The sequence below is a fragment of the Triticum dicoccoides genome, chromosome 7A (assembly GCF_002162155.2).
Source record: "Triticum dicoccoides isolate Atlit2015 ecotype Zavitan chromosome 7A, WEW_v2.0, whole genome shotgun sequence".
Taxonomy (NCBI): domain Eukaryota; kingdom Viridiplantae; phylum Streptophyta; class Magnoliopsida; order Poales; family Poaceae; genus Triticum; species Triticum dicoccoides.
Window position 1 is genome coordinate 35660425 of NC_041392.1, and position 12060 is coordinate 35672484.

Consider the following 12060-nt stretch of genomic DNA (forward strand, 5'->3'; position numbering starts at 1 on the left):
AAAACCTACTGAGACACGACACCAAGCTAATAGCTCAGACGACGCCGCCACTGAATGCCCAAGAAGCACACCACATGGCGTTTGCAGACCCTCACGCCCAAAAGGGTACCTCCAAGAAGGTGATGATGCAGGTCGCGTTGGTGCTGCTAATCCCAGGAAGTATTAGGGTTTTTACCTGGGGAATTAGGAGGGGAGGGGAGGTACCTCGACGACTCTTCCAACAAGGTGATGACGCACTCTGGTGTTGACACTCAAGATGGCAATGGGGAGGAAACCCACCGGGTTTTACCTGCCTTAACCCATCCCATGAGAAAATTGTAAACCCGTTCCCGTCACCGTGCGCGGGGCTATTTTTTTCCCGTCCCATAAACCCATCTGGTTTTCTAAACCCACGGCGAAATCGTCATATTTAAGCAAACATTGTAGCGACAGAGAATAGCATTTCAGCAACAAAAGGAGCATATTTCAGCAGCATAACTTGGGCAAATGTCAGCACAATACAATATTACATGGTTCAGGAGCTACAAGGGGCAGATGTCAGTAACATAACCAGAGCAAAAAGAGCAATAACAACAGCTACAAGGAGCTTTTTGTTGGAAATATGCCCTAGAGGCAATAATAAAAGTATTATTATTATATTTCTTTGTTCATGATAATTGTCTTTATTCATGCTATAACTGTATTATCCGGAAATCGTAATACACGTGTGAATACATAGACCATAATATGTCCCTAGTAAGCCTCTAGTTGACTAGCTCGTTGATCAACAGATAGTCATGGTTTCCTGGCTATGGACATTGGATGTCATTGATAACGGGATCACATCATTAGGAGAATGCTGTGATGGACAAGACCCAATCCTAAGCATAGCACAAGATCGTGTAGTTCGTTTGCTAGAGCTTTTCCAATGTCAAGTATCTTTTCCTTTGACCATGAGATCGTGTAACTCCCGGATACCGTAGGAGTGCTTTGGGTGTACCAAACGTCACAACGTAACTGGGTGACTATAAAGGTGCACTAATGGTATCTCCGAAAGTGTCTGTTGGGTTGACACGGATCGAGACTGGGATTTGTCACTCCGTATGACGAAGAGGTATCTCTGGGCCCACTCGGTAATGCATCATCATAATGAGCTCGAAGTGACCAAGTGATTGATCACGGGATCATGCATTACGGTACGAGTAAAGTGACTTGCCGGTAACGAGACTGAACGAGGTATTGGGATACCGACGATCGAGTCTCGGGCAAGTAACATACCGATTGACAAAGGGAATTGTATACAGGGTTGTTTAATCCTCGACATCGTGGTTCATCCGATGAAATCATCGAGGAGCATGTGGGAGCCAACATTGGTATCCAGATCCTGATGTTGGTTATTGCCCGAGAGTCGTCTCGGTCATGTCTACGTGTCTCCCGAACCCGTAGGGTCTACACACTTAAGGTTCGGTGACGCTAGGGTTGTATGAATATGAGTATTCAGCATACCGAATGTTGTTCGGAGTCCAGGATGAGATCCCGGACGTCACGAGGAGTTTCGGAATGGTTCGGAGGTAAAGAATTATATATAGGAAGTGGTATTTCGGCCATCGGGAAAGTTTCGGGGTCACCCGGTAATGTACCGGGACCACCGAAAGGGTCCCGGGGGTCCACCGGGTGGGGCCACCCATCCCGGAGGGCCCCATGGGCTGAAGTAGGAGGGGAACCAGCCCATAGTGGGCTGGTGCAACCCCCTAGGCCCACCCCCTGCGCCTTGGGTTGAAACCCTAGGGTGGGGGGTGGGGGCGCACCACATGTCTTGGGGGGCACTCCACCCCCCTGGCCGCCGCCCCCTTGGGAGATTGGATCTCCCAAGGCCGCCCCCCCTGGGGGCCTATATAAAGGAGGGTAAAGGGAGGGCAGCTACACCCTGTGCTTTGGCGCCTCCCTTCCCTTGCTACACCTCGTCCTCCTCCCGCAGCAGCTTGGCAAAGCCCTGTCGGAGTTCTGCTGCATCCACCACCACGCCGTCGTGCTGCTGGATCATCATCAACCTCTCCTTCCCCCTTGCTGGATCAAGAAGGAGGAGACGTCTCCTGTCCCGTACGTGTGTTGAACGCGGAGGTGCTGTCCGTTCAGCACTTGGTCATAGGTGATCTGAATCACGGCGAGTACGACTCCATCATCACCATCCCCTTGAACGCTTCCGCACGCGATCTACAAGTGGTATGTAGATGCAAACTCACTCCCTTGACTCGTTGCTTAGATGAACTCATAGATGGATCTTGGTGAAACCGTAGGAAATTTTTTAATTTTCTGCAACGTTCCCCAACAGTGGTTTCAGAGCTAGGTCTATGCGTAGTTCTCTATTGCACGAGTAGAACACAATTTTGTTGTGGGCGTAGATCTTGTCAACTTTCTTGCCGCTACTAGTCTTATCTTGCTTCAACGGTATTGTGGGATGAAGCGGCCCGGATCAACCTTACACGTATGCTTATGTGAGACCGGTTCCACCGACTAACATGCACTAGTTGCATAAGGTGGCTGGCGGGTGTCTGTCTCTCCTACTTTAGTTGGAGCGGATTCGATGAAAAGGGTCCTTATGAAGGGTAAATAGAAGTTGACAAATCACGTTGTGACTTTCACGTAGGTAAGAAAACGTTCTTGCTAGAACCCTAATTCAGCCACGTAAAACTTGCAACAACAATTAGAGGACGTCTAACTTGTTTTTGCAGCAAGTGCTTTGTGATATGATATGGCCAAAGTTGTGATGAATGATGAATGATCTATATGTGATGTATGAGTTGTTCATGCTATTGTAATAGGAATCACGACTTGCATGTCGATGAGTATGACAACCGGCAGGAGCCATAGGAGTTGTCTTTATTTTTGTAATGACCTGCGTGTCATTGAAGAACGCCATGTAAATTACTTTACTTTATTGCTAAACGCGTTAGCCATAGTAGTAGAAGTAATAGTTGGCGAGCAACTTCATGGAGACACGATGATGGAGATCATGATGATGGAGATCATGGTGTCAAGCCGGTGACAAGATGATCATGGAGCCCCAAGATGGAGATCAAAGGAGCTATGTGATATTGGCCATATCATGTCACTATTATTATTTGATTGCATGTGATGTTTATCATGTTTAGCATCTTGTTTACTTAGAACGACGGTAGTAAATAAGATGATCCCTTACAACAATTTCAAGAAGTGTTCTCCCCTAACTGTGCACCGTTGCTAAAGTTCGTCGTTTCGAAGCACCACATGATGATCGGGTGTGATAGATCCTTACGTTCACATACAACGGGTGTAAGACAGTTTTACACATGCAAAACACTTAGGGTTAACTTGACGAGTCTAGCATGTACAGACATGGCCTCGGAACACAGAGACCGAAAGGTCGAACACGAGTCGTATGGAAGATACGATCATCATGAAGATGTTCACCGACGATGACTAGTCCGTCTCACGTGATGATCGGACACGGCCTAGTCGACTCGGATCGTGTAACACTTAGATGACTAGAGGGATGTCTAATATGAGTGGGAATTCATTCATAATTTGATTAGATGAACTTAATTATCATGAACTTAGTCTAAAATCTTTACAATATGTCTTGTAGATCAGATGGCCAACGTTGTCTTCAATTTCAACGCGTTCCTAGAGAAAACCAAGCTAAAAGACGATGGCAGCAACTATACGGACTGGGTCCGGAACCTGAGGATCATCCTCATAGCTGCCAAGAAAGATTATGTCCTACAAGCACCGCTAGGTGATCCACCCGTCCCACAGAACCAAGACGTTATGAACGCTTGGCAGACACATGTTGATGACTACTCCCTCGTTCAGTGCGGCATGCTTTATAGCTTAGAACCGGGGCTCCAAAAGCGTTTTGAGAGACATGGAGCATATGAGCTGTTCGAAGAGCTGAAAATGGTTTTTCAAGCTCATGCTCGGATCGAGAGATATGAGGTCTCCGACAAGTTCTTCAGCTGTAAGATGGAGGAAAATAGTTCTGTCAGTGAGCACATACTCACTATGTCTGGGTTACATAACCGCTTGACTCAGCTGAGAGTTAATCTCCCTGATGAGGCGGTCATTGACAGAATCCTTCAGTCGCTCCCACCAAGCTACAAGAGCTTTGTGATGAACTACAATATGCAGGGGATGGAAAAGACCATTCCTGAGGTATTTGCTATGCTGAAATCAGCAGAGGTAGAAATCGAGAAGGAACATCAAGTGTTGATGGTCAATAAAACCATTAAGTTCAAGAAGGGCAAGGGAAAGAAGAACTTCAAGAAAGACGGCAAGGATGTTTCCGCGCCCGGTAAGCAAGTTGCCGGAAAGAAGTCAAAGAATGGACCCAAGCCTGAGACGGAGTGCTTTTATTGCAAAGGGAAGGGTCACTGGAAGCGGAGCTGCCCCAAATACTTAGCGGACAAGAAGGCAGGCAACATCAAAGGTATATTTGATATACATGTAATTGATGTGTACCTTACCAGTACTCGTAGTAACTCCTGGGTATTTGATACCGGTGCCGTTGCTCATATTTGTAACTCACAGCAGGAGCTACGGAATAAACGGAGACTGGCGAAGGACGAGGTGACGATGCGCGTCGGGAATGGTCCCAAGGTCGATGTGATCGCCGTCGGCACGCTACCTCTACATTTACCTACGGGATTAGTTATAAACCTCAATAATTGTTATTTAGTGCCAAGTTTGAGCATGAACATTGTATCAGGATCTCGTTTAATACGAGATGGCTACTCATTTAAATCCGAGAATAATGATTGTTCTATTTATATGAGAGATATGTTTTATGGTCATGCTCCGATGGTCAATGGTTTATTCTTAATGAATCTCGAACGTAATATTACACATATTCATAGTGTGAATACCAAAAGATGTAAAGTTGATAACGATAGTCCCACATACTTGTGGCACTGCCGCCTTGGTCACATTGGTGTCAAGCGCATGAAGAAGCTCCATGCTGATGGACTTTTAGAGTCTCTAGATTATGAATCGTTTGACACATGCGAGGCATGCCTCATGGGCAAGATGACCAAGACTCCATTCTCCGGAACAATGGAGCGGGCGACCAACTTGTTGGAAATCATACATACTGATGTGTGCGGTCCAATGAGCGTTGAGGCTCGCGGAGGATATCGTTATGTTCTCACTCTCACTGATGACTTGAGTAGATATGGGTATGTCTACTTAATGAAACACAAGTCTGAGACCTTTGAAAAGTTCAAGGAATTTCAGAATGTGGTAGAGAATCAATGTGACCGAAAGATAAAGTTCCTACGATCAGATCTTGGGGGAGAATATTTAAGTCACGAATTTGGTACACACTTAAGGAAATGTGGAATCGTTTCACAACTCACGCCGCCTGGAACACCTCAGCGTAACGGTGTGTCCGAACGTCGTAATCGCACTCTATTGGATATGGTGCGGTCTATGATGTCTCTTACCGATTTACCGCTATCATTTTGGGGATACGCTCTAGAGACAGCTACATTCACTTTAAATAGGGCTCCGTCTAAATCCGTTGAGACGACACCGTATGAATTATGGTTTGGCAAGAAACCTAAGCTGTCGTTTCTAAAAGTTTGGGGATGCGATGCTTATGTCAAGAAACTTCAACCTGACAAGCTCGAACCCAAGTCGGAAAAATGCGTCTTCATAGGATACCCTAAGAAAACCATTGGGTATACCTTCTACCTAAGATCCGAAGGCAAGATCTTTGTTTCCAAGAACGGACTCTTTCTGGAGAAAGAGTTTCTCTCGAAAGAAGTAAGTGGGAGGAAAGTAGAACTTGATGAAGTATTACCTCTTGAACCGGAAACTGGCGCAACTCAAGAAAATGTTCCTGAGGTGCCTGCACCGACTAGAGAGGAAGTTGATGATAATGATCAAGATACTTCTGATCAAGCTCCTACTGAAATTCGAAGGTCCACAAGGACACGTTCCGCACCAGAGTGGTACGGCAACCCTGTCTTGGAAATCATGTTGTTAGACAACGGTGAACCTTCGAACTATGAAGAAGCGATGGCGGGCCCGGATTCCGACAAATGGCTGGAAGCCATGAAATCCGAGATAGGATCCATGTATGAAAACGAAGTATGGACTTTGACTGACTTGCCCGTTGAGAGGCGAGCCATAGAAAATAAATGGATCTTTAAGAAGAAGACAGACGCGGATGGTAATGTGACCATCTATAAAGCTCGGCTTGTCGCTAAGGGTTATCGACAAGTTCAAGGGGTTGACTACGATGAGACTTTCTCACCGGTAGCGAAGCTGAAGTCCGTCCGAATCATGTTAGCAATTGCCGCATTCTACGATTATGAAATATGGCAAATAGACGTCAAAACGGCATTCCTTAATGGTTTCCTTAAGGAAGAATTGTATATGATGCAGCCGGAAGGTTTTGTCGATCCCAAGAATGCTGACAAGGTGTGCAAGCTCCAACGCTCGATTTATGGGCTGGTGCAAGCATCTCGGAGTTGGAACATTCGCTTTGATGAGATGATCAAAGCGTTTGGGTTTACGCAGACTTATGAAGAAGCCTGCGTTTACAAGAAAGTGAGTGGGAGCTCTGTAGCATTTCTCATATTATATGTAGATGACATACTTTTGATGGGAAATGATATAGAACTCTTGGACAGCATCAAGGCCTACTTGAATAAGAGTTTTTCAATGAAGGACCTTGGAGAAGCTGCTTATATATTAGGCATCAAGATCTATAGAGATAGATCAAGACGCCTCATAGGTCTTTCACAAAGCACATACCTTGATAAGATTTTGAAGAAGTTCAAAATGGATCAGTCCAAGAAAGGGTTCTTGCCTGTTTTGCAAGGTGTGAGATTGAGCTCGGCTCAATGCCCGACCACGGCAAAAGATAAAGAAGAGATGAGTGTCATCCCCTATGCTTCAGCCATAGGATCTATTATGTATGCCATGCTGTGTACCAGACCTGATGTAAACCTTGCCGTAAGTTTTGTAGGAAGGTACCAAAGTAATCCCGGCAAGGAACACTGGACAGCGGTCAAGAATATCCTGAAGTACCTGAAAAGGACTAAGGAAATGTTTCTCGTTTATGGAGGTGACGAAGAGCTCGTCGTAAAGGGTTACGTCGACGTTAGCTTCGACACAGATCTGGATGACTCAAAGTCACAAACCGGATACGTGTATATTTTGAATGGTGGGGCAGTAAGCTGGTGCAGTTGCAAGCAGAGCGTCGTGGCGGGATCTACATGTGAAGCGGAGTACATGGCAGCCTCGGATGCAGCACATGAAGCAATATGGGTGAAGGAGTTCATCACCGACCTAGGAGTCATACCCAATGCGTCGGGGCCAATCAAACTCTTTTGTGACAACACTGGAGCTATTGCACTTGCCAAGGAGCCCAGGTTTCACAACAAGACAAGGCACATCAAGCGTCGCTTCAACTCCATTCGTGAAAATGTTCAAGATGGAGACATAGATATTTGTAAAGTACATACGGACATGAATGTAGCAGATCCGTTGACTAAACCTCTCCCTAGGGCAAAACATGATCAACATCAGAATTCCATGGGTGTTTGATTCATCACAATGTAACTAGATTATTGACTCTAGTGCAAGTGGGAGACTGTTGGAAATATGCCCTAGAGGCAATAATAAAAGTATTATTATTATATTTCTTTGTTCATGATAATTGTCTTTATTCATGCTATAACTGTATTATCCGAAAATCGTAATACACGTGTGAATACATAGACCACAATATGTCCCTAGTAAGCCTCTAGTTGACTAGCTCGTTGATCAACAGATAGTCATGGTTTCCTAGCTATGGGCATTGGATGTCATTGATAACGGGATCACATCATTAGGAGAATGGTGTGATGGACAAGACCCAATCCTAAGCATAGCACAAGATCGTGTAGTTCGTTTGCTACAGCTTTTCCAATGTCAAGTATCTTTTCCTTTGACCATGAGATCGTGTAACTCCCGGATACCGTAGGAGTGCTTTGGGTGTACCAAACGTCACAACGTAACTGGGTGACTATAAAGGTGCACTACAGGTATCTCCGAAAGTGTCTGTTGGGTTGACACGGATCGAGACTGGGATTTGTCACTCCGTATGACGGAGAGGTATCTCTGGGCCCACTCGGTAATGCATCATCATAATGAGCTCGAAGTGACCAAGTGGTTGATCATGGGATCATGCATTACGGTACGAGTAAAGTGACTTGCCGGTAACGAGACTGAACGAGGTATTGGGATACCGACGATCGAGTCTCGGGCAAGTAACATACCGATTGACAAAGGGAATTGTATAGAGGGTTGTTTAATCCTCGACATCGTGGTTCATCCGATGAAATCATCGAGGAGCATGTGGGAGCCAACATGGGTATCCAGATCCCGCTGTTGGTTATTGCCCGAGAGTCGTCTCGATCATGTCTACGTGTCTCCCGAACCCGTAGGGTCTACACACTTAAGGTTCGGTGACGCTAGGGTTGTATGAATATGAGTATGCAGCATACCGAATGTTGTTCGGAGTCCCGGATGAGATCGCGGACGTCACGGGGAGTTTCGGAATGGTCCGGAGGTAAATAATTATATATAGGAAGTGGTATTTCGGCCATCGGGAAAGTCTCGGGGTCACCCGGTAATGTACCGGGACCACCGGAAGGGTCCCGGGGGTCCACCGGGTGGGGCCACCCATCCGGAGGGCCCCATGGGCTGAAGTAGGAGGGGAATCAGCCCATAGTGGGCTGGTGCAACCCCCTAGGCCCACCCCCTGCGCCTAGGGTTGAAACCCTAGGGTGGGGGGGGGGCGCACCACATGTCTTGGGGGGCACTCCACCCCCCTGGCGGCCGTCCCCTTGGGAGATTGGATCTCCCAAGGCCGGCGCCCCCCCCCCCTGGGGGCCTATATAAAGGAGGGCAAAGGGAGGGCAGCTACACCCTGTGCTTTGGCGCCTCCCTTCCCTTGCTACACCTTGTCCTCCTCCCGCAGCAGCTTGGCAAAGCCCTGCCGGAGTTCTGCTGTATCCACCACCACGCCGTCGTGCTGCTGGATCATCATCAACCTCTCCTTCCCCCTTGCTGGATCAAGAAGGAGGATACGTCTCCCGTCCCGTACGTGTGTTGAACGCGGAGGTGCTGTCCGTTCAGCACTTGGTCATCGGTGATCTGAATCACGGCGAGTACGACTCCATCATCACCATCCCCTTGAACGCTTCCGCACGCGATCTACAGTGGTATGTAGATGCAAACTCACTCCCTTGACTCGTTGCTTAGATGAACTCATAGATGGATCTTGGTGAAACCGTAGGAAAATTTTTAATTTTCTGCAACGTTCCCCAACACTTTTTTCAGCACAATACAATACCCCATTTTAGCAACAAAGATAAGCATATTTCAGCAATAAACATGGGTGTATTTCAGCCATACATGGTTCAACAATGAGGAAGATGGCTATCTATGATCATCATCACTCTCAAGATTGTACTCCTCCAACAATGTGCATATCTTGGCCGGGTATTGTCGGGTTTCGGGTTCCGGGATTACGTTAACAGGTGTAAACCCACGAAAAATGCCGGGTTGTATAATGTGCCCAGCAACAGCCCCGCGGGGATGAAAAGAGGCCCATCCCCATCCCCTAATAGGGAAAAAACACGCGGGGACCCGGGTTTCGGGGGGCCCATTGCCATCTTGAGTTGACACCATCATGGCCAGCAAAGCCATCCCAGGGTTTCCCATTGACTGAGACTGAGCCACCCCTCCAGCATGTTGACTGGTATGTCCTTGACCGATGCTAGATCAACTGTTGGCCAGCGATCACCGCTAAAGACATTCGGAGGGGGCGAAAATAGTGGGGGTGATGGTCTAAAGGGGAATGACCTGTAGATCAGGAACAACCAACCGACGACATAGGCAGCACATTAGGCCATCGATCGACGTTGCCTCACCACCCTAGGCCGTCGCCTCAGCCTACAAAGCTCTGCGCAGGCGAGATGACAGGACGCGGGCGGCAGGCGGCGGCGTTAATGCGAGCAGACGTGTGCTGCAAGAGAGGCTACAGCGCAGCAGCCGAGGAGGTAGCAATCGACCGCTGGCAGGCGAGGCGACACATGGCTGCCGGCTGGTGCACGCCATTAATGGTGGTGGGAAAGACGAGGGACGCGGGCGGCATGCATAGGTGTTAATGCAAGCCGCCGCATGCGGCGGCGAGGCAGTTGGACCTGTCAGTGAAGCGGCGGTGGCGACGCAGGTCGCAACGGCATTAACGCCGACAGGACAGGAACCTCCTGCATGTGGCGTGATTCACAGGATGTCTCGTGCCGCACGTCTTCCCACACCGAACAAAAAAATTCCGTATACGTATACATATAAGCCAAGGGCGGGCGGGCGGGCACTTCTTTGAAATGTGCACATCGTGCTCCTCGTTATCAAGGGGTATAGGGCAATCTTAGCCCTCTTTGTATTTCAGGGTGTATTAAAACAGAAGTGTATAAAAAACACTTAAAAATACTTTGTATGCAAACGTGGCCAGTGTTTTGAAAATGAAGGGTAAAATACCATGCAAAAAAATGAAGTGAAAAATAGAGAGCTTATATACTGTACCTCAATCGCCGTTCACCGATGTCACGGGCTCGTTCCCTGAGCGTCCGCAGCTGGGTGGCCGCCCGACGCTGGGCGATCATCTTGTGCACGAACCAGGGAAGCCAAGCGACGTAGCGCCGGAGGCCGCCCCTGGCGAGATGAAGGTCGGGGTTGCCGCGGTACAGATACAGATCGACGCAGTTGTTGCTGTCCTGGGCGAGCAGCCGGACCTGGTTCATCCAGGTGCGGATCTGCTCGTCGTGCTCGCCACCGGCAGGCGCCTTCTTTGACAAATGTGTCAAGAAGCTCTGCATGCTCTCCATCTCCTCCCGGATGAACTGCACGTCGTGCCGGACGCGGCCCAGCAGCAGCGCCTCATTGCGGATGACGCCCAGTAGCGAGCTCACCGCACCCGACGCGAGCTCCACCATGGCTACCCCCTCCCTCCGCCGGCCGGTGGCTTCGTGCGATCTAGTTATCCTCGCGTCTGTATCGAAGATGCACTGGTTGCACCACAACAGTGCCGGCCGGTGGGTTCGTGTCTAGTTCAAATCGGATTTACTCGGGCTACAGGGCGACTGGTGATGTACTAATTCTGTATGCATCCATGTCTAAAATTTAGGCTTCGCCGTCTCTCGCGGCGCCCCTCTCGCGGCGCTCCCGTGGGCGCCCCGAGGGGAACCCATCCCGGCCGCCGCCTCTCTCCTCCCTCCTCTGCCCACCTCCCTCGCCGCCGCCCGGTGGCGCCGCCGGGCGAAGCCAGGCCGGCCGGGGCGGCGGCGGGGCCTTCCTTTCCCCTCCGCCCATGGTCACGGCCGGCGCGGATCGGCTTCCCGAGCGGGGGCGCTAGCCTATGGCGGGGGCTAGCGGCGCGGCGGCGCTCCGTCGGGTGGCCTGCCTTGGCGGCGACCTGGTGGGCGGCCGCGGCGCGGCGGCTGCGGCGGGTCAGATCGGGCGGTGGCGGGCCGGCACGCCTCCGGCTAGATCCGCGCGGATTTGGTCCCTGGCGGTAGCGGGCGTCGCGGGGTGGCGGCGCAGGTCCTCGTGGGCTCTGCATAGAGGTGGATTGCAGCGGTGGCTGCAACCACGTGGTCGGCCGGTTTGCGCGCAGCGGCGGCGGGACTGCTCCGGCGCCTGCTCGTCGGCGGCTTTCTCGGACGGCGACCCGTGTACGAGAGATGGATGTCTTCGATCAGATCTGGGTGAAAACCTGCTATTGGCTATTGCCTAGGCCGGCGATGGCGATGCTGTCTGCATCGTTCCCTTCCTGAAGGCATCGTCGTGGAGATTCAAGGCCACTCTCTGCTACCTCCGGGGGAAACCCTAGATCAATAGATCGGATGACGGCGGCTCTCTGGTGTCGTTTCCCCCCTGGGGGCGTCATTCTTGGAGGTGCACACGGCTCGAGGGACTAGAGGACGGCGACTTTGGTGGAGCGGTGCTTCATCTTTCACATTGATGGTGGCGGATCTCGGCGGCATGGTG

General features: G+C 49.8%; 1 pseudogene; it reads right to left on the reverse strand.

Moving 5' to 3' along the window:
* The window catches only part of LOC119329038, an 88940-nt pseudogene extending 77934 nt beyond the window's left edge, over window positions 1-11006 (reverse strand).
* Between the last annotated feature and the right edge of the window lie 1054 nt (window positions 11007-12060).